This window comes from Adiantum capillus-veneris, chromosome 2 (genome assembly GCF_014529385.1).
Source record: "Adiantum capillus-veneris isolate H3 chromosome 2, ASM1452938v2, whole genome shotgun sequence".
In the NCBI taxonomy this organism is placed as follows: domain Eukaryota; kingdom Viridiplantae; phylum Streptophyta; class Polypodiopsida; order Polypodiales; family Pteridaceae; genus Adiantum; species Adiantum capillus-veneris.
In genome coordinates, this window is record NC_140932.1 from 173,367,469 (window position 1) to 173,387,226 (window position 19,758).

The window sequence follows — 19,758 nt, forward strand, 5'->3', positions numbered from 1 at the left end:
ATTTTTGGAATTTTTTTACAAAAATTAATTTAATTCACATTTCGAAGCTTTAAAACATTCTGAACATCATGGCACTGATAGAATTTGGAAAACTGATAAAAATAGTAACTTTTTTCATTATGTTCGTTTCATGGTACAATGGTGCTCTTTTTGATCGGGGTCAGAGACCTTACAAAAGGGTAGGTGGGCATACAGGTGTCTGAGGCAATGACATTGCTGACCTGTTGGCAACGAAGGGCCACCTTTTACACACTCCATTACGGGTCTTTCACAATGTCAGGAGAGCCGGTACCCAAGTAAGCTCCATGTCAAGGGGGGTAAGGGTGAGAAGCAACCTCTTGCACAACAAAGAAACACACAAGCTCAAAGCCTAACGCAATCCAAAAAAAGATCAAAGTTTTGTGAGGATAGGCATGTGAAGGCAAGCCTTGATGCTGGAGATGACATTGAGGCCAGTGTCTGCCAAAATCATATATGTCCAGGTTTACACTTACACAGAGGCATGTCCATGGGAGTGCTCGCTAAAATCTATTTTTGATTACCGTAGGGTACTGAGAAGGAGAAAGAAATAGAGATGCAAATATTGCACGAGGCCACTACCAAGAAAATGTAGGTATTTTTGGGTTTACGCCTACTCATGGCCATTGGGGTGCGCTCTAACTATTGCTCTTTATGTAGTGTGTTGAGAAGGGCAAGAAGACAGCCATACCTTCAGACGGGCACGGGTCTCAAATGCCGCATGAGGATCCCACTGTTGTGGAGTTGGCAACAAAGGGAGGGGTGCAGGTATGTTCACCTTCTCAAACTCGGGCTGGCCTCGGTTTACATGTTGGCCAATGTTTGCACGTCGAGCTTGCCCATGTTTTCATGCCATGCCGAGATTGGTCGGGTTTATCTGTCAAGTCCGCGGTGCTAAAAAGTTTGCATTTCATGGCTTCTCTTTATGAGGTGGGTTGATCCCAAGGTTTTTTTGGTAGGTAGAGACTAAACCCAAAGGTTGATAAAGGCCCATATGGAAAAGCTAGACAAGATCAAGCCAAGAATGCCAATGGGAAGAGGCTACTTGTTAAGCCCAAATAGAAGGTCTAAACGAAGGGCTCTGATGCATAGAGGCCGCTTGTGAAGCCCAAGGAGAAGGTCCCAATGAAGGGTTCTGCTGCAAAGAAGGCTCTTGTGAAGCCCAAGGAGAAAGGTTCATATGTGGTTCAAAAGCCCTCGATTGTCCACTTGAAGGGTCGTGAGGTAGAGAAACAACCGAAGGTGGCCAGTGAAAAAGGGAAGGGAAAGATTCAACTGCAGGAGAAGCCCAAGCAAAATGCTGCAATTTCCACCGCAAAAGAAGCCAAAGGTAGTAAGAGAAAGCTTCTTGAAGTAGAAATGTCATAAAATATAATATCTAACTTTACCAAATGATTTTCTCATATTAAACTGATAATTTAATATGGGAAGATAAAAGGGGAACAAGAGTTAGGATATATATATATGTGCTTCTAGACCTATCTCAACACGGCACCAAAAATAGGAATGGTTGCATCTCAATAAGGGTCCAAAAGGAGATAGTCTACCAAAGAGCAATGTGTAATAAGTGCTTCTAGATTTCCTCAGCAAGGGACCAAGAGGAGAGATGTTTACATCTCAATAGAGAGGTAGTCAATCAAAGAGCAACGTGCATCTAATGGAGCTGAAAAGACCTTAGGGTTAGCTTCCTTAAAGACCTCCAAAAGTTAGTGTTAAAAAGTTCTTGGACCTTAGGCAAGCTAGGGCTGACCTTGAGGTGGGAATCCTACCCAAGCATGAGGTGCTAAGGTGCTTAAAGTGTTTGTGGGAACATTGCCCAAGCTTGAGATGATTCTCATGCTTAAATGACTAAGGTTCTTCAAGTCTTCAATTCAAAGATAAACTCTCAAGAGGCATAAACCATTTCCATGCTTAATCGACTAAGTGCTTGAAGTGTTCAATTCAAACCAAATGACTTAAGAAGCATAAAGACACATGTCAAAATCCTCCACATGCATCCCTCATGATGTTCTTGAATCCTATTGGATAGGCTTTAACGGGGTCGAATGAGAATTTAGATGCATAAAAATAAATAATTAAGTTCTTTCTTTCGAAGAGAAAAAAGACACATGTCCAAATGATATAATTAAATAATATGAGAGAGAGAGAGAGAGAGAGAGAGAGAGAGAGGGGGGTGGACCAAGCATGAGAGCGGGTATACTCTCCTACAAACACACACACACACACACACACTTATTGTGTGAAGTGCAAAGTGCAAGAGCTATATCTCCTTCTCCAAGCTTGTTGAGAAGTTGAGAGCTATATCTCCTTCTCCAAGTTGGCTATGGAATGCGAATCCAACTAAAAGCCATGCTTGAATGCTTAAGCTTGTTATCTTCTTCACCTTCATTACTATGCTATTATGTTATGCTAAGCAAGAAGAGTGATGATAAGTGAGGAACTATTTATTTCTCCTATACATGATTCTTATTCCTCTTCCCTACCCTCATTCTCCGCTAGCTCTCTCCACCTTTGAAGGTGTTTGAGACCTTGGGACTGACACTTGGGATAGTTAATTATTTTTGCAAAGTTTATGTGATGCTCGTGATGCATGAAGCTTTCCATCTTCATAGCATCACTAAGTTCATATCAAGGAACACAAAGATTGTATTGTACCAAGTCTCTCTTGATGGGAGAATCTATAATACAAACGCCTTTTGGGGAGGGGGGGGGGGGGGGGGGGGGGGGGGGACCGGGCTCCAAGTAAATCCGGTCCTCAACTATTGTCATATTCTCCAATACTCTCTCTCTTGCAAAATTATTGTTCATGCCAAGTTAATCAAGTACTATGTTTATGTTGCTACCATCAATTAAGTTCACCCTCTATGTTCTCAAAGTGATCTCACAAAAATGCTCACTCGAATTCTCTTAATTTCGCTATTTCTCTTTTATTGCTTAAGAAGAGAGGTCCTTAAGTAGCCTATTAATGGTTGATTTTGTTAATTATATTAGGGTAAGTGGGACTGGGATCTATTATCGGTTTTGTTTAGCCCACTATGTGGGATATGGTGCACACCTCGGGAGCTTTGCTCTTAATAATGGGATCTTTTTAGACTTTTCTATGGCTTTACCATTATTGATCCATAAGGAGTTCAAAAGGAGATATCCCTCCAGCAAATTTGCTATGTTAGACCCACTCCATTACTCTCTATAATTAACCAATTCAAGCCATGGGTGTAGATACTTAAGTTCTTATTTCAAAGGCTAAGAGGAGTAGCAACTAAGGTTTTAAATTACCAAATGATAAACTAAGTAAACACATAAGTATAATTAGCATGGCTAACAATAACCAAGAGAGTATAATGAACATTGATAACTTTGATTTTGCACATGAAGGTGCTAATGATGATGCCCCCATGTTTATCAATTATCTTGTTACTAGGTTGCATCAAGCTATGGGCAACACTACTTTGCAAGTCGAAGTTACCCAACAACTTCTTGCTTATGGGATTTCGCTTCCTCTCCAAGAGGAGAGATATTTTAGGAGGTCTCTTGATGAGACTACCAAAAAAGACTCTCTCCCATAAGAGAGGAGGAATCCAAAGAACAAGAAAGAAGTGAATCCTAAGTTCCTCTAGAGATGTGGCTCCATGAAAAAGGCGGTCTAGACTATCGCCAACTCCTCCCAAGAGGAAATGGTCAACCCATTGTCCTTCTCCTTGTCCCTCCAAAAGGGAAGAGAGGAAACAAAGGAAGAAAAAGGCAAGAAAGAGGTCACGCTCTTCTCCTTCTTCTTCACCTTCCTCCTCTTCCAACGAAAGCAATGGCTATTCTCCTAGAGAATACAAGAGGGGAGGACATTGCAAATCATACCCTGCATGGCAAAGATCACAAAATCTCAAGAAGTTCAAAGAGGGAGGAAAGAGTATCTCTTTTCTCACCTATGATGGCACCTTTGGTGCCACTGACAAAGAGTTGTCCTTCATCCAATGACAAGGGCTTCACAAAGTCCTCCAAGCTACGCCATGTAGCTATGCACTTCCAAAAATTTGCTCGTCTCAATGGTCAACGGAGTTGGCCACCAAGTTGGGCATTCAAGCTTTTGAGATGGGAGATATTGTCATTATTGACACAAATTTCAAGGGACAGCAAGCCTCCGTTACTCCCTTGATTGGTAAGTTGAGGCTTCTTGTCCAAAGCTACGTCGACAAAGAAGACTTTTTTATCTCTCCTCTCCAACATGAGGATATTATCCTAGGGACACCATGGTTTAACCACATGGTTGCCAACATGAAGTTCCCTGAAAGGAGAATCTATTTCACCTACAGGAAAAGATCATGTACAAAGTGCTAACGAGTCGGAGAACACCATATCCCTGGTAAATACGCTTGCTTTTGATAAGTCAATGAAAAGATTTATTTTTGCGTATATGATTTTTGTTAGAGAATTTGTAAATGATTCTAATGATTTTACAAGTAGCAATAAAGGGAATCAAGAGGAGTTAGAATTGTCTAATTTTCTAAATGGACTCCAAGATGTTTTCATTGATGATATTCGTAGTGAGCTACCTCCAAAACGAGGGGATGATGACCATGCAATAGAGCTTCTACTAGGAAGCTCACCGCCTAGTAAACCTTCTTATTGAGTTCCACAAGCCCAACAAGACAAGATCATGAGGCAAGTGCATGTATTGGTGGAAAAAGGGATGGCGATGCCTGGCTCCTCTCCATTCTATTCACCAATACTTTTAGTGCAAAAGAAAGATGGCACATATCACATGAGTATCGACTTTAGAGCACTAAATAGGATCACTTAAAAAAAAAAATCCCGTGTCGCGGGTAGAAGGTCTATTTGATAAGTTACAAGTTTGTCCTGGAAAATGCTCCAGCCGCATTCAAACTCACAATAGACAAAAATCTTTAGGCCACTCAAATTTTCTCGAGGAGTACAAGTGACACCTCCAGGTAATCTTTCAAGTTGTGAGAGAGAATAAGCTTTTCATTTATCAAAAGAAAAGTGAATTTTTTCCTACAAGAGATTCAATATTTAGGTCACATTATCTCTCAAGATGGTATATGTATGAATCCATCAAAGTTGGAGGTAATAAAAGCATGGCCTACTACAAGGAATCTAGATGAGCTAAGAAGCTTTATTGGTATGTGTTCATACTATAGACGCTTCATAGAAAAATTTTCTCAAATAGCCGGAACATGACTTAACAAAGAAGAACATTAAGTATTCATGGACTGCTAAGGAGAAAAATGCTTTTGACAAGCTGAAAGAAAAGCTTACCTCTTAACCAGTCCTCATACTTCGGAATCTCTCAAAGCCATTTGAGGTCCAATGTGATGCTTGTGGTGATTGCCTTGGAGCAGTCTTGCTTCAAGAAGGGCATACCATAGCATATGAGAGCCGAAGGCTCAATTCAGATGAGTGAATCTTGGGTATTTACAAGAAAGAGATTTTAGTTGTTCTACATGTCCTAGACACATGGAAGAAATATTTATTGGAGACACCATTCATTTTACAAACAAACCACTAAAGTCTCAAGTAATTCATGACGCAAACCAAGCTTTCTGACAAACAAACAAGGTGAGAAAATTTTCTTTTGTAATTTAAATTTCATATTGCTCACATTGCTGGCAAGCACAATCAAGCAGTCGATGCACTTTCACAAAGGCCAAGGGGTAAATGTGACGTCTATAACAACTCACAATGATGTATATTTTATGATAGATGAGTATGCTACTGACGAAGACTTTAAGTTCGTAATTAGAGCCTTTGGATTAAGGAAGAAAAAATAACCATTCACCTTGGTGGATGGTTATCTTCCAAACGGCAATAGGCTATGTGTTACTCACCCATACAATAAGAAAGTCATGTATGAATCCCATGCTTCTCCTTATGCGGGGCAAAGAAGGATTCCATAGCTTACTCTTCAAGGAGTAGAAATGTATTTCTATTGGTCTAGCATGAAAATTAAACATACAATAGTATGTTTCAAAATGCATGGTATACCAAAAATTGAAACTTGATTGAGGGAAGCAACTTGGATTGTTTTAGTCAACATGCTTAGCAAGAAAATACACTCTAAGCTTGTAAAAAAGACTATTAAGGCACATCAAATGGCAACCCTCTTAGATCTTAAACTTTCAAGTATCATGGCTTGTCAACATCCATAGTGTCGGTCAAAGATCCTAGAATGACCAGTAATTTCTAGAAGGGTCTCTTTGAAAATCTAGGAAGTAGAGTAAATTTCTCTTTTGGCCATCATCCACAAATGGATGACCAATATGAAATAACTAATCTAATGATTCTTGAATCTACTAAAAGCCTGTGTCATGGAATTAGATCAATCTTATCACAATGAGAGAAGTACCTACCTCTTATAAAGTATGCGTACAATGACATTGTACATACTTCTATGGAGAAAGCACCTTTCGAGGTTAAAGAGGGAAGAAAAAAACCCTTACTACTTAAAGTACATGTGAAGATCTTTGCTGCTGATGAATATAGCCGAGACTCACAAGAATATTTTCCAAAGATTAAAGATGTTATATCCATTTCAAAGCAAAGGCAAAAAGGGCTGCTGCTAATAAGCACAGAAGAGCCTTAGCCTTTAAGGAAAATGATTGAGTCTTGCTAAAGTTTTTCAAGGCTTGTCTAAGGCATACTATGAGCAAGAATCCTACGGGACACTAAGAGTATTATGCTAAACTAGCAAAAATATACTATGGTCCTTTTTAATTTCTTAAGGCAATCAATGAAATGGCTTATCAATTAAAGTTGCCTAGCCGTTGGCTCATGCGCAATGTTTTCCATGAGAGCTTTACTTAAGCCTTACAAAGAGCACCACCAAAAGAAGCAATAGTTGCAAAACCTCCAAAAATCAAAAATCAAGAAGAAGCACTTCAATTTGAGTCCATCCAATGACATGAAAAAAAGGCATTAAGAAATGGTAAGATTATCCGATGATATCTTATTAAGTTTAAGGATTATCCTTTTAAAGATGCTAGAGGGATGCAAAGAACTTAGCTTAAGGATAATATGAACCTTGTCAATGCTTACAATGCTATACTAGAGTAAGCAAATGAAAATGCATTTTAAATGAACAATTATTTTGTATCATAAGACTCATTCTTTTTCTTTTATTGTGCACAAAATTTAAGAATTATGCATGCGTAGGATCATGTTTGTGTTGACGAAGTCTCCCAAACAGCAAGTTGAACTTGTCACTCTACTTTGAAAGTATGATATGGACTAAAGAGCAGACATGCTTGCGGTAGCTAAGTCTCCTGAGCACCAAATGGATCAGTCATCCATTCTGGAATGATGTTGTAGGGTAAAAAGGGATCCTCTATCTGCTAAGAAACATGGACTAATGACTAAGCTTTCTCTTCTCTACCTCATAGTCGAGGACGACTATGATTTCAAGAGAGAGGTAATGTCATAAAATATAATATCTAACTTTACTGAATGATTTTCTCATATTAAATTGATCATTTAATATGAGAAGATAAAAGGGGAACAAGACTTAGGATATAGATATGTGCTTCTAGACCTATCTCAACACGAGACCAAAAGGATAAATGGTTGCATCTCAATAGGGATCCAAAAGGAAATGGTCTATCAAAGAGCAATGTGCAATAAGTGCTTATAGATTCACCTTAGCAAGGAACCAAGAGGAGACATGTTTACATCTCAATAGGGGTCCAAAAGGAGGTAGCTGATCAAAGAGCAACATACATCTAATGGAGCGTAAAATACCTTAGGGTTACTTTCATTAAAGATGTCCAAAAGTTTTTGTTAAACAGTCCTTTGACCTTAGGAAACCAAGCTAGGGCTGACCTTGAGATGGAAATCCTACCCAAGCATGAGGTGCTAAGATGCTTAAAGTGTTTGTGGGAACCTTGCCCAAACTTGAGGTGATTCTCATGCTTAAATGACTAAGGTTCTTGAAGTGTTCAATTCAAAGATAAACTCTCAAGAGACATAAACCATTTCTATGCTTAATCAACTAAGTGCTTGAAGTGTTCAATTCAAACCAAATGACTTAAGAAGCATAAAATAAACATGTCAAAATCCTTCACATGTGGCCCTCATGATGTGCTTGAATCCTATTTAAAGGGGTCCAATGAGAATTTAGATGCATAAAATTAAATAATTAAGTTCTTTCTCTCAAAGAGGAAAAAGAGGACACATGTCCAAATGATATAATTAAATAATACGAGAGAGAGAGAGAGAGAGAGAGAGAGAGAGAGAGAGAGAGAGAGAGAGAGAGAGAGGTACCAAGCATGAGAGGGTGTATACTCTCCTACACCTACTCTCTCTCTCTCTCTCTCTCTCTCTCTTGCTCTCATTGTTTGAAGTGCAAAGTGCAAGACCTCCATCTCCTTCTCCAAGCTTGTTGAGAAGTTGAGAGCCTACACCAACACTCTTGGCTATGGAATGCAGATCCAACCGAGAGCCATGATTCAATGCTTAAACTTGTCATCTTCTTCATCCTCATCACTTTGCTATTATGCTATGCTAAGAAAGAAGATTGATGATAAGTGAGGAACTATTCCTTTCTCCTATGGACGATGATTCTTCCTCTTCCCTACCCTCATTCCTTGCTAGCTCTCTCCACCTTCGAAGGTGTTTGAGGCCTTGAGACTGAGGCTTGGGATAGTTAATTCTTTTTTCAAAGTTTATGTTATGCTCGTGGTGCATGAAGCTTTCCATCTTCATAGCATCACTAAGTTCATATCAAGGAACACAAAGATTGTATTGTACCAAGTCTCTCTTGATGGGAGAATCTATAATACAAACGCCTTTTGGAGGGGGGACCGCCGTCTCCAAGTAAATCCAGTCCTCAACTATTGTAATGTTCTCTAATACTCTCTGTCTTGCAAAAGTATTTTTCATGCCAAGTTAATTAAGTAACATGTTTATGTTGCTACCATCAATTAAGTTCACCCTCTATGTTTTTAAAGTGATCTCACAAAAATGCTCACTTTATTTCCTTAATTCCGCCACTCTCTAAGTTCATAGGCTATTCCCATTACAAGAAGGGGCCGATTGAGGGTCTACATCCAAGGGAACAAAGGCCAGAACCTCTCAATCAGTGTGTGTCAGTCCTGTGAGTCTCTCTCTGACCCAGGTCTACATTTAGCCTCGGGCATGCCCGTGTTTATATTTTGGTTAACAAGGGTAGCCTACAAGGTATGCATGTATGTCCTTTTATACAAGTGCTGAGATCCGACTCATTAAAGTCATCCCGGCCATATGCAAATGTTGATGGGAAGCTCGTCCAAATGTGCCAAGCAGATCCAGCTTGCCCAAGTAGAAACACATGGATGGACAAGCGGTGATGTATGGTGGATCACTTTCATAAGCAACATGGGTTGAGGGTAGAGATTTCACATAGAGTGGGAGGGAGGGTGATTGGTGTTGTTTTAACCCCATTCCAAATTTTACACAAAGAGATAGGTTACTTGAATTAGAGTGATTTGAAGAGTGGATAGCAGGTACAAGTTGAGTAGCAAGGATATTCAAGCAAGGTCCCTCATTAGGGGCTTGGAAACCTGGGATTGTATCAACAAGAAGAAAATACGATGCATCAAAGATGACTTTCTCCTTGACTTCGTGGAGGCTCGTATGCGAAATGCTCATGCTGTGGAAGAGATAAATAAAGATGCTATAGTGAAAAAGATATGGCAAGGCTACAAATGCCATGTGATTCTGTGTGTGTGTGTGTGTTTATTTCCCATCAATGCCCGTGTCTACATTGTCTAACATTGCCTGGGTTTACATAACCTATTTTTGTAATGGCGTGTTTGGAGCTTGAGTCTAAGTGAAGATGAAGAGACAGGGGAGGAAGATGGCACCAGTGATGGTGACGGCGGGGATGATGAAGATGTAGATGATGACCAAGGGAGTGACAAAGAAGATCAAGAGGATCATGAAGAAGGGGGAGATGGGGAAGGGAGTGACAAAGGGATTGATAGCAGCGGGGTTGATGGAGACAGTGGCGGAAGTGAGAGTGGAAAAATCGATGATGGTGGTGGGGATGATGGGGATAATAGCAGGGATGATGGAGACAATGCATATGGAAGTGATGAAGGGGATGCTACTAGTGCTCAAGGCGAGGATGCATCAACAGATGGGGATGGGGAAGGTGAGGTAGGCGAGATGGTGGCATCCCTGGGGAAACGACTATCCTTGAACTGCTGAGGTCAGTTTAGGCCCAATGCATTGATGGAGATTTTTTGTATTACATCTCTCAACTTATTGCTATGTAAATTTTGGATGACATGACTGATGCTATGTTTTGAATGTTAATGTCTTTGCCCCAATGTTGTGCCTAACTATGCTAAAGCTTCTAACCAGCTAAGGAGTTTGTGTTAATGGATTTGGATAAAATATCTCTCTCTCTCTCTCTCTCTCTCCCTTGGGTTTACACCTACCTTGCAATGCTTAAGTTTATATTTGCATATGGCGTGTGCACCCCCCCCCCCCCTCTCTCCCCCATTGATGCCAAAAGATAGTCTTGCCCCAAATTGCCATGGTGTACATTATCCTAAACAATGCCTTGGTTTACACTTGCACATGGTATACAAGGTCTCTCTCTCTCTCTCTCTCTCTCTCTCTCTCTCTATATCTCTCTCTCTCTCTCTCTCCCCCCCCCAATGTTAGAAGATACTCTTGCCTTAAATTGCCTAAGTTTACACTAGGCTAACAATGCCTTGGTTTACTTTTGCACATGGTATACAAAGTCTCTCTCTCTCTCACCATGTCTTGACTGCAACTCTCCTCACAAAATAGATCCTTTTAAGGTCGGTTGGGATAGTTTCCTACTACGTTAAAACCGTCTTCTTCTTCTTCTTCTCTCTCTCTCTCTAATATTGACAGTCAATGTTCTATTAACTTCAAGCTTAAATCCTTTTTAGTTATGCTTGACAAGATGTGTATTGCCCATCTTTTTTTTTATTTGTGCCCCCTTCTTCAAGACGGCATATAGTTAGCTATTAAATTGAAAATTAAACAATATTTGTGGCAATGCCATTGTTCGTGATGTTCCAATGCTACCAAACATAGCTACTAGCTCTCCACCTTGCATCTTCCTTTTCTTGCCCATCTATGAACACTTGAGATGAACTTTTTTCATAAGAACCTGGAAATGTACATATGGGCGGTAAATGAGAGGTAAATTGACCATATTTGAACTCTTTGGCACTAAATCTCTCTCTCTCTCTCTCTCTCTCTCTCTCTCTCTCTCTCTCTCTCTCTCTCTCTAAAAAACGCAGTCGTTTTTTGACCTAGTAGACAGCAGTCCACTCTTTTGATCATAACTTCTTCATCCGAACTCCGATTTGGGTGATCTATAGCCACAATTGAAGAGCACGAAGTCCTCTACGCATTGATGTAAAGACAAAAAATTTCAGAGTTATGGAAGGCATTTTTGTAGCAGCATTTCCGAAGTGAACAGGTTCAACAAAATTGATTCTCATCTCCTATTTTACATACTATGTCTTCCGGCACTCGCAAGGGTTCTTCTTCTTCAACAAGGTCCACAACCATTGTGGAAAATGATCCAAAATCTCCTAAGTGTGGAGATAGCAACACAACCACCCAACCAACGACATCGGAAACCATGATCATGGCGTACTTGGTATCATTGCAAGAGACCGTAAACAAACAAGGCGAAAACTTACGAGCACTTGCAATGGAGAATGGCACACTAAGGGTACTTGTGGTTGAGAATGAGAATCTCAAGAGGACACTTGAGATGCAAACAACACGTTTGATGCAACTTGAAGAGGAAGTCAAGGAATGTAAACGCTCTCTTGTGAACTTGAATGCTTTGAAGGAGCGGATGAGCAAAGTAGAGCATGACCATGTATTGAAAGAGGAGAAATTTGACACTATGAGCCGGGATGTATGCGACATGAAAAATGTATGCACAAACAAGTCTTGGGCTGATGTATGTGGTAGCAATGTGGTTTCTAATTCCTCACTCATGCAAGCTATGGTTCAAACAAAGAATGTTGAGAATGTGGATGTGGAGGAGTTGAAGGAACGGGAGCGACGTTCCAAGAACATTGTTAGTCGTGGAATTCTCAAAGAGAAGTTAGAGACACCTCCTTCTCTTGCCATTGTTATTGAATATTTCTTCAAAACCCACTTTGGCATGTCCGGAGTTATGGTCTATGGAGCACATAGAGTGGGGAAGCAAGGAGCTCCTCGCTCGGGAGAACGGCCAATTGTATGCACCATGCCGGATGAGACCAAGCGAAATATTATCCTTGATAATAGTTGGATCTATTTGAGGGATACAAAATGTTTTGTATGTGAAGATCGCACTATTAAGCAACAAAATATGCGTCGCAAGGCATATGAGGAAAAGAATAATAAAAACAAGGAGATCTCTCATGAAGAAAATGTGCCCAAGGAGGAGGCAAGTCTCTCAAGAAAATAGGGATGCGTGACCTATGAGACCGAGTTACAATTGAAAATATGCTTTTGGAATTGTAATGGATACCCATGGAATGCGGGGGTTGGCATAGATGAACTAACAAGCAAAGCCGATGTTGTACTTCTTGTTGAAACTTGGGAGCATGATACACAAAGGATTAACGGCTTGGAGGATTACAATGTACATTCATTGATGTGGTCAAAGAATCTGAAGCAACGAAGAGGACAAGGAGGGTTAGCATGTATGGTTAAGAAAGGATTGGAAGATTTTGTATCAATTGTGAAAGATGACAAGTACAAACGTTATGTATGGCTTAAAATTATGACACCAAAAAGAGCACCCATTTTTGTAGCCAGTTGCTACATTCCTCATCATGATTCTCCCTTTTATGCTTGCATGGATAGAGATCAACCATTTTCTGATTTGGAAGAGGACATTTCTTATTTCAAAGGTGAAGGTGATGTTATTGTATTTGGGGATATGAATGCTCACACAAAAACATTGCAACATGATACTCAACAATTTGATATGCCATACATTTCAAGGGAGTTGAAGGAAGTTCACTTGTATGATCGTACTTCAATGAATGAGAAAGAGCCGGATCACTATGGAAAGTTACTTTTACACATGTGTAATAGCACGGGTATGCTCATTGCCAATGGTGTATCTTTGTGGAGTGGAACCAATGGATTTACATGTAGGAGACATAATGGGGATAGTGTGATTGACTATATGCTACTCTCTGAAGCCATCATGTATCGCATAAAGAGTTTTATGTTTGGTCAATGGACCCCGGAATCTGACCATCACACCTTATGTTTTAACCTTTCATGTGGAGAAGCAACTAAGCATGATAATCTCAGCCAAAGGAAAGAGAAGTTATCACTATGTATGGATTTCAAACGGGCACCAATGTACATTGAAATGGTTGAGCAAAAATTATGGATGACAAAGCTTCAATGTGATGCACCATTGGAAACTAAATGGGAATCTTTCAAGAAAGCTATTTGTTCTTGTGCGGAAGAATGCTTTGCCATAAAGCATCTCCATGGTATCAACAAAGATAGATCATGCAAAAGGTGGTTTGATAAAGAATGTCAAGATGCTCAAAAGTCCTTGATAAAGCTTGATGCAACTATGGACAAAGACAACTATCAAAGTCATTTTCATACATACAAGGCATTGATTCAAAAGAAGAGAAGAAGATGGGAAGTAAAGCAACAAGAATTTCAAGTCCAAGAAAAGGCACATGCATGTGGAAGATTTTGGAGAAACTTGAGAGGCAAGCGGGTTGAGAATTTTGGTAACTTGAGTCTAGTGGATATGTACACACATTGTAGGCAATTATATGAGCAAGCAAATACTGAAAAAATGCCATTTTATGGTTCACTCCCATGTATGCCGTCTTTTTTTGCTATTGAGGATGTATGCGGTGGGCTTGAAAAGTTGGCCACTCGCAAAGCGGGAGATCTTCAAGGTATCAAGCCGGAGATGATCAAATGGACGGGAGATTTTACCCATGAGTGGATGTGTAATATGTTCAACCTTGCACTTCAACATGGTATGCCTTATGATTGGAGTACTAATTGGGTTAAGCCTTTGCATAAAGGAGGGGATGTAAAGAATGTAAGCAACTACCGGACTATAATGATTGGGTCTCTTATGGAAAAGTTGTTTGGGTGCATAATGGAGATGAAATTGAGTGATTGGGCTGAAGAGAATGACAAGCGTGCAAAGGGACAAGCGGGTTTTCGTCGATGCCATAGCACCATTGATCATCTTGTCACTCTTCGTGTTCTCATGGAGGAAAGTCGGTTGAAAGGCAAGCGATTGTATTGTTGTTTTGTGGACTTTAAGAAAGCCTTTGATATGATTCCACGTAACAATTTGTGGAGAAGGATGGAAGAACTCCAAGTGCCAAGTGAGTTTATGCTTGCGGTTTCTCGAATCTATGAGAAGGTGATTTGTCAATTGCGCATGGGAAGAGAAATTTCAGAAATTTTTGTAAACACTATTGGGGTTAAACAAGGATGTCCATTGTCACCAACTCTCTTTGGTCTATGCATCGATCAATTGGAACAAATGGTACTTGACTTTATGCAAGAAGAAGGCATTGAAGAGGTCACTATTTGCAATGCGGTAATCATGCTTTTGTTGTATGCAGATGATGTAGTGCTTCTAGCACACACTTTAGAAGATGCACAAAAGCTTATGGTTGTCCTTGAGAACTTTTGCTTGCATAGTGGGCTGATTGTAAATGAATCCAAAACAAAGGTTATGCTTGTGAAAACCAACCATAAGGAGAAGCCATGCATTGTGTACAACAACGAGACACTTGAAGTTGTTGAGAGCTTTAAGTACCTTGGCCTTCAGGTTCCATCCAATCACAAGTGGCATGAATGTGCTATGCGTCGTTTGGAAGCGGGAAAGAGAGCATATTATGCATTTGAGAACATGTGTAATGCGGGAAACATCAAGTGTTGGGCTCTCAAGAAGTATCTTTTTGGTGCATTGGTGACACCAGTTCTTTTTTATGGAGTTGAAGTGTGGGGCGGGAGCATCTCAAAGTCTACTTGGAAAGAGTTTGAGAATGTCCAAAAGCGTTTTCTTACAAAATTTCTCCAAGTTAAGACACAAACACCATATATGCTCCTACTTCTTGAGTCGGGATCTCTTCCAATTGAGGTTATGGGCATGGAAAGGGTTGTGGAGTACATGATAAAGATGCGTCAAAACCCCTCACATCGACTTCCTACAATTGCATGGGAAGCAAGCAAAAAAGTTCAAAAGACGCATAAAAGCAAGATCTTGAGCACGGGATGGATGCAAGACATAAAGAAGTGGTTTGGGAGATGGGATGCATTACACTTACTACATGATGCTTCAATTGACTCTCAAGTGAATGAAGCTTTTCTACAACGCCAATGTATTACGGCTTGGGAGAAATCCGGTGGGTCACGCTTCATACATTACACCACCTATATTGCCCCCAACTACAAAACCATGTTCTTCGCTGAGAGAGGAAACCGTACTCACACTTACATGCTTGAGCCTATTCCCTTGTCCGCGATACGCACTATCGCAGCAATTCGGCTTAGCTCCAATTTCCTTCGATGCGAGATAGGGCGTTGGGGCAATGGAGAAGAGTCAAATCGATTGTGCACATTATGCTCACTGCAAGTTCGAGAGTCTGAGTACCACACACTACTAGAATGCTCAGCGTTTGATCACATCCGAACTTGCTTCTCTCACATTTTCAGCCATAACTTAGACCTACACACTTTCCTCTCCGAGCCAAAGTGTGGGCTCTCCATTGCGACTCTCATCACTACAATTTTGGAGCATCGAGAGTCACTCATCAGCCATAGACATACTACATCACATGTAACTTTGGTCCCATAGGTCATATTTGACCTCCGAGGACGATAATAAAATATATCTATCTATCTATCTATCTCTCTCTCTCTCTCTCTCTCAACACATGTAGAAATGCCTTCATGAAAGGGAAAGTTCCAAAAGAAACATTGGTGCATGTAAACTTGAAGAAACTTTACATCTCTTAATCTTAGAAAATTGGGAGTTGTCCGACGGAACAAATCACCTAAACATTAAAAAACCTATTTTTAGAGAAAAGCATAGACTAAAACTTGGGCTGATTTACATAGACTTAATCTTGGGAAAGTTCATGTTTTTTTATAGAAGTACACTGCAATGCCTTGATGCCCACACATTCAAAAAGCAATGAGGCTTTCATGAGAGTTGCAGCCCTCATACAAGACTACCTCTTGACTAATCAAAACATCAAGTGTATCTCGTGCTCCTTGTTGTGAAGCTAGTGCCAATAACTCTTGACATGTTTGGCATGAGTCCACACTCTTGGTCTACCAACAATCTATTTCCTCTTTATGCTTCTTCTAAGCATGCCCATTTTTGTCGAGCGTTAAGGCCTTCTAACAACAATGAATAAGGGGAATCCAATGAAGTATAAACCTGGCCTAGGCAGGCTAGACATAAACCTGGGCAGGAGCAAATAGCTCACATTTCAATACAAAAGATATAAACCTAGGTACATAAAGCTTGTTTAAAAATTTACAAAAAACTTTAAAATTCCCAATATTTAGATAGAAGCATAGAGTGAGACTCGAGAAAGATTAGAGCTTTTCACAAAAGTACAATGTGATGCCTTGATGCCCACACATTCTCAATGCTATGTCTAGTGGCCAAGGTCAGTGTGAAAGCATGATCTTCGTCCTCGTTTGAGCCACATGACATTGATGCAATGAGGCATTCATGAGAGTTGGAGTCCTTGTACAAGACTACTCTCCGACCAATTAAAGCCTCACGTGTAACTCATGCCCCATGTTGTGAAGTGAGTGGCAATATTTCTTAGTATGTTTTGCATGACTCCACTCTTTGATTCACCAAGAAGGTCTTGGTGCAACAATGATGGCAATGCACTCAATTTCTCTTTGCAAAGTGCACTCGCTTTCAGTCTCTTTGATGTTTCTTCCTAAGCTTGCCCATTACTCTTGAGGGTTGAATAGGTACCATTGTGATTGTCTCATCATTTACAACACTCCATTGTCCATGCCCAAGTCGGGTGGTTCTCACATGCCCTTGAATTTGTGAAATGCTTCCCTTATTTGGAAATTCAATCTCCTTGGAAGCCTTTTCATCTGAAAGACATAAATAAGCCAACCATACCTGCCATATCAATGATTGTACCTACACCTCATCACAAGATGGGATACATTTCTCAATCTCATTTAGCACACTCTTCAAATATTCAATGCATTGGTTGAGGATATGCGACGAAAGAGACCGTTGCATGACCATGTCATTGGGAGGCTCATCAGGCCCTTTGATTATGGAGCCAATGTCCTCTTGTGTATTCTCCATTTCCATTTCCCTAGCTGTGTCAATGACTAGGAGAATATGGCATAGATGAGGAAAGAAGTCTCTTACTACTATTCCAGTGCCATATAGGTGCTTGCACATGCTTTCCCAATCTGCACAATCACAATAAGAGGATTGCAATTTGACATGATACTAGATCTCGGGGCATGACATACTCAACACCTTGAAAAGGAGGTTCGCTTCCTCAATCACTTCAACGGTTGATGGGTCACTTACATATCTGTAAAGCATTTGTTCTCCACCTAACAAGCATTTCATTTGCCCCTTGTCATTTCCATACATGTTGTGTTTACATGAGTCAACTACAAAAGAGAAGGTAGTATAAAGACTCAGTAACTCAGATTGTAAAGCTAGGCAAGGACATAAACCAAAGACACAAGTACTCAGAGTGTAAACTTAGTCAAGGAACTAAACCAAGGACACAATTACTCAAAATGTAAACCCACTTAAGGAACTAAACCAAGGACACAGTTACTCAGAATGTAAACCCAGGAAAGGACGTAAACCAAAGACACAGATACTCAAATGTAGTATAAAGACACAGTTACTCCGAATCAAAACCCAGGCAAGTACAAAAAAAGGACATAGTTGCTCAGATTACATTATAAAGACACTATTAATCCAAATGTAAACCCAAGCAATGGCAAAAGGTAAATTGTGGCATACAAAAAACTAAGGGGCATTACCAATCTCCTATTTTTGTCAGAAGAACTCCACAACAGTACCACCCATCCACGTCCCTATGATTGAATCACCAATAAAAGCATGCAACAAATCCAAGGCTGATCAATTGAGTCGTGCATCCAGCATGGTGTACTTTATGTACTGCCAAAGTCTCTCCACCAAGTTCGTGGTGTCAACGTGCCCATGAGAGAAGAGCCGGCCAAACTTTGGCTACAATTGATGCCAAGTGCATGTCTTTGCATCACATCCATTGCTAATGTATCTTAGAATGTTATCCTGATTTGAGAATTCCCAAAGGAGTTCTCTATACTGCGAGTCAAACTCTTCCTCCATCGGGCATTGTATCATACTCTCCATTGCACTATACACATGGTCGCACATTTCTTTCGGGACCTACAAGACCATGTGAGGAGGGGGGAGGAAATCATAAGCGTGGAGAATGGGGAGGCAAAGAGACATAAGCAAGCCTTTGGACACATCTATGGAAGTAAATGCTCCACCCAGACCTTCTTTGTGTGGATTAGGAGAAAGTTGGACTCACTTTTGGGCCTTTCAGTTCTAGAGAGAGAGAGTGGCACTCGACCAATGAGGAAGAGGCTTACGTTGAGAATCGACATTTGGAGCCAAGCTCTTTTAGATAAAAGAGAGAAAATATTATTTTTGTTCATCAAATTGCACAATTTCACGCTTTCAAGGCCTAAATGCCATAAGCTAACTCTGTACCGACAAATTTCAAAACTTTCATTGAAGACTCTAGTATCTATGTTCCCGCCTAAATATTACTTTGAGTAGCTCTACTTCCCTCTCAAAACTTTCTTCTCTTTTTCATATTTGTGCTAAATTTTTTTGTGTATTCTAGTGCATACCATGACTACTTCTTGGAGGCCTAGCACTATCATTGACTCAGTTAGCATTTTTAATAGTTATACTACAGATGATCAAGCATGGATACCATCTCGAATAACTATCGAAGTTGGGTACTACTGCAAACTAGGAGGAGGAAGAGGTGGCAATGCAATGATTTTGTGGAGGCTTTCAAGGGACAAGTTAAAGAGTTCAAAGTGTGAACAAAGCAAGCGGGTGAAAGAGGTCCTCATACAACATGATTTCCAGCTTGCAGACTTAAGGTTTCAACCATCTCCTCCAAGTTTTCCACGGCAAACACCCAACTGTAAGTTATTTTGAGAATCTCACTTAGTGCATGATTATATTCGAAGGTTACGTGGTGGATATCATCTTTGGTATGTTTCAGATATTTATCCATCAAATAGGACAGACTGGCAACTAGTTGAGAGCATAGTTGGGATTTTTGATTCTTTCCATGGATTTATTGGTGAGCAAATGTACCGAGGAAAACAACATAAGGAACTTGCAAATAATGGAATATTCTTTTATGATATGTCATATTTGGAACCGAGAACTTCCTTTGGTTGGGGTCATGTAGCTCCTTTGCCACTTCCATCCTTTGATAGCAAGGATTGGTCTTTGCTAGCTTTGCAAACTAGTAAAAGATTTAGGAATAGGTTGTTTCAGGATATACAAAAGTCCCTCAAGTATTCAATCGCCACAAAAATAGTTCGGCTTGAACTATTTATGCCTCTTGAAGTGTTTTTAGATTTCTTCTGCGATGAGCAAATAAGAACTACCGCAACAATGTCCATTTGCAAGCTTGAGAGATGTTTGGAGTTTTTAGATGATAATTG

At 40.2% G+C, this 19,758-nt stretch overlaps 2 pseudogenes; one reads left to right on the forward strand and one right to left on the reverse strand.

Moving 5' to 3' along the window:
* The first annotated feature begins 672 nt into the window (after window positions 1–672).
* LOC147464082 (uncharacterized) lies at window positions 673–10,212 on the forward strand (annotated as a pseudogene).
* A 6,967-nt stretch (window positions 10,213–17,179) lies between these two features.
* Window positions 17,180–18,436, reverse strand: LOC147464083 (uncharacterized; annotated as a pseudogene).
* Between the last annotated feature and the right edge of the window lie 1,322 nt (window positions 18,437–19,758).